The sequence below is a fragment of the Galeopterus variegatus genome, unplaced genomic scaffold (genome assembly GCF_000696425.1).
Source record: "Galeopterus variegatus unplaced genomic scaffold, G_variegatus-3.0.2 Scaffold1751, whole genome shotgun sequence".
NCBI classification, from domain to species: Eukaryota; Metazoa; Chordata; class Mammalia; order Dermoptera; family Cynocephalidae; genus Galeopterus; species Galeopterus variegatus.
In genome coordinates, this window is record NW_007727862.1 from 115,907 (window position 1) to 119,490 (window position 3,584).

Here is a 3,584-nt window from a genome sequence, read left to right on the forward strand (position 1 = left end):
GACTGGCTTGTACGGCCATCCAAGCCTTTTACCTTGGTGTTATCGATACTGCGCTCTAACTAGCTGATCTAAACAGTCAGCCCTTATCTGTTATTTTAAGTGGGATATTGAAGTCTCCAAATATTACTGTTGAATTTTATATTCCTCCCTCCAGATATATCATATTTTGCTTCATGTATTTGGGGTTCTGTTGTTAGGTGCATATCTTAAAATTATTATATGTTCATTATGGGTTGACCCTTTTTTTTTCTTTTTTTTTTTCCTTTTTGTCTTTTTTTCATGACTGGCAATGGATCGCAACCCTCAGTGTCGCGCCCGTACCAGACCGGGACCAACAACAGGATCGCAACCCTCGGTGTTGCACCCGCACCTCGCTCAGCCAGTGAGCGGGAACCGGTCTGTATGTGGGATCCAAACCCTCGGCAGGAGCGCCACCGCGCTCCCAAGCGGCGCACTATAGCAGTGCGCCACCGGGCCGGCCCTGACCCTTTTATCATTATAAAGTGTTCTCTAAATCTAGCAACATTTTTTGTTGGATTAATGGGTACAAAGTTACAAATAGATAGGAAAAACAAGTTTTGGTGTTCTAGACTGACTGCAGCTAATAATATTATAGCGGGAGCGCCGCCGCGCTTCCCAAGTGGCGCACTATCCAGTGTGCCACCGGGCCGGCCCTATGTTGTATATTTCTAAATAGCTAAAAACAAGGACCTTGAATATAATCACCATAAAGAAAAGATAAATGTTTGGGTGATGGATATTCTATCTACTCTAAATGAATCATTGTACAATATATGTATGTATTGAAACAACACAATGTACCCCACAAATATGTACAATTAAGAATAAAATGAAAGTATACAACAAAAAAACTATTTTGCCTGATATTAGATTAGCCACTCCATCTTTCTTGTGATTGCTGTTTGCATGACACATCTTTCCCCATCCTTTTAGTTTTAATCTATTCGTATCTTTGAATCTAAAATGTATCTCTTGTAGATAGAACGTACAGTCATGCATTGCTTAATGATGGGATACATTCTGAGAAATAAATATGTCTTTAGGTGATTTGTCGTTTTGTGATTATTATAGAGTACACTTACACAAACCTAGATGGTGTAGCCTACTACACACCTAGCCTATGTGGTAAAGCCATTATAATCTTATGGGATCATTATTGTATATGTGGTCAATCATTGACCAAAGCATTGTTATGTGGTGCATGACTGTAGATGGACCTTTTTATAATCCAGTCTGACAATCTCTGCCTTCTCGTTAGATTGTTTAATCCATTCACATTTAATGCTTTACTGATATAGTTGGGTTTATATCTGCCATTTTATTTGTTTAATAATGTTTTATGTCTTTTTGTTCCTCTATTCCTCTTTTACTACGTTTTTTTGCATTATGTGAATATTTTCTAATATAGCATTTTAATTTCTCTTTTTTCTCCTAGCCTCTAGATGGCCAAGGAGCATTTGATTTTCTTGAATTATATATATATATATATATATATTTTTTTTTTTTTTTTTTTGGTAGCTGGCCAATATGGGGATCTGAACCCTTGCCCTTGGTGTTATAACACTGCACTCTAACCAACTGAGCTAACAGCCAGCCCCTCTATATAATTGTGAGTTATTTCCTTAGTGGTTGCTTTATGGTTTATCATATTCATCTTATGAAAATCAGCTTTATATTAAATTAATTCCCATAAGATGTACATTATTCCTATTTAGCTCTTTTCACTTTCCTTCCTTTTTGTGATATTATTGTTATATACATTACATCTGTAAATGTTACTAACCTAAAATTTATTGTTATAATTATTACTTTATACAATTTTATGTCTTTTAAAGAAGCTAAGATAAGAAAGGAGAGCAATTATTTATTTATAGTTTTGTTATATTAACCTTATTTATCATTTCTGATTCTTTTCATTTGTTCCTATGAGTTTGAGTTACCATCTGGAGTCATTTTCTTAGCTCAGTACAGTGTTGATATATATAATATGTATGTGTGTGTATGTAAAATTTGTATATATATTTTATATGTATATATAAAAATATGTTAGATCAACCAAGAGAAGAAATATGCATTAATACTTTTTTTTATAATAACATACTTATCTTTACTGGTGTTCCTTTTGTGTGTGTGTGTGTGTGTGTGTGTGTATAAATTACTGTCTGGGGTTACTTGTTTTTCACCTGAGGAACTTCTTTTAGTATGTCTTGTAAGGTGAATCTGCTGTCAAGAAATTCTCTATTTTCAGAAATGTCTTTATTTTGCCTTCATTTAAAAAAAAATTGGAGGGAGGGCCAGCCCATTGCTCACTCGGGAGAGTGTGGTGCTGACAACACCAAGTCAAGGGTTAAGATCCCCTTACTGGTCATCGTCGTCATAAATAAATAAATAAATAAATAAAAATAAATAAATTTTTAAAAAGTAAATTTTTATTAAAAAAACATATTATTTTTTTGGTGGCTGGCTTTTACAGGGATCTGAACTTACTCTCCTTCATTTTTTAAAGATAGCCGCTGGATGTAAAATTCTTGGTTGATAGTTTTTTGGTTTTTTCCCTTGAACATTTTGCGTATGTAATCCCACTGCCTTATGGACTCCATTGCTTCTGATGTCAGCTGTTAAAGGGGCTGGCTGGGTAGCTCAGTTGGTTAGAGCATGGTGCTGATAATGCCAAGGTCCAGGGTATGATACCTGTACTGGCCACCTGCCAAGACAAAAGAAAAGTCAGCTGTTAATCTTATTGGAATTCTCTTGTAAGTGACATCATTTTTCCTCTTGCTGCTTTCAAGATTTTCTTCTTGGTTTTGGTTTTCAACATTTTACTATGATGTGTCTGTTTGTGGATCTCTGCTTGGAATTTGTTGAGTGTGAAGAAAATAGAATAGTTTGGTCAGGCCCCCTCACCTCAGTCCAGTTAGGGGTGGTGCAGCACATTCCTTGTTAAACAAGTTGTGTGTGGGTGGAATTAGTGCACATGCTACCAATGTATCTTTTTAGTTTGTTGCTATGGTGTGTTTTGCAGTTTGTGAAGCAGCAGCTGGCGGGCAGAGAGCTTCTGTCTAAAAATAGAGCAATTTACTTTGCTGGCAGCTGCTCAATTTTCTTTGGACTTTGTTGGTAGCAGTTGAGTTTCTGAGTTTCTCTTTGGACTGCCTAACTCTTAGATGCGTGTGTGCTGAATAAAGACTACTCTTTCTTCACCTATGGCTCCAAGGACCTTTTTTCTGGTTACCTAGCTCATAGACCTGCAAGTGAAGGGTTTGTGCCCCAGTCTGGACAACAGGCTTGAGGGCTCTGTGAGCTTCAGACCCAGCCCTAGCTCTACATTGAGCTTCCTGCATGTGTACATTAATGTTGTTAATAAACTGGAAATTTTTCAACCATTCTTTCTTCAAATATCTTTTCTGCTCTTTTCTCTCTCCTCTCCTTCTGATACTTTCATTCTTGGTGTGCTTAATGTTGTCCCACACTTCTCTGAGGCTCCATTCATTTTTCTTTTTTTCTCTGTCCTTTAGATTGCATATCAATCTGTCCTCAAGTTTGCTAGTTCTTTTTTTTTTTTT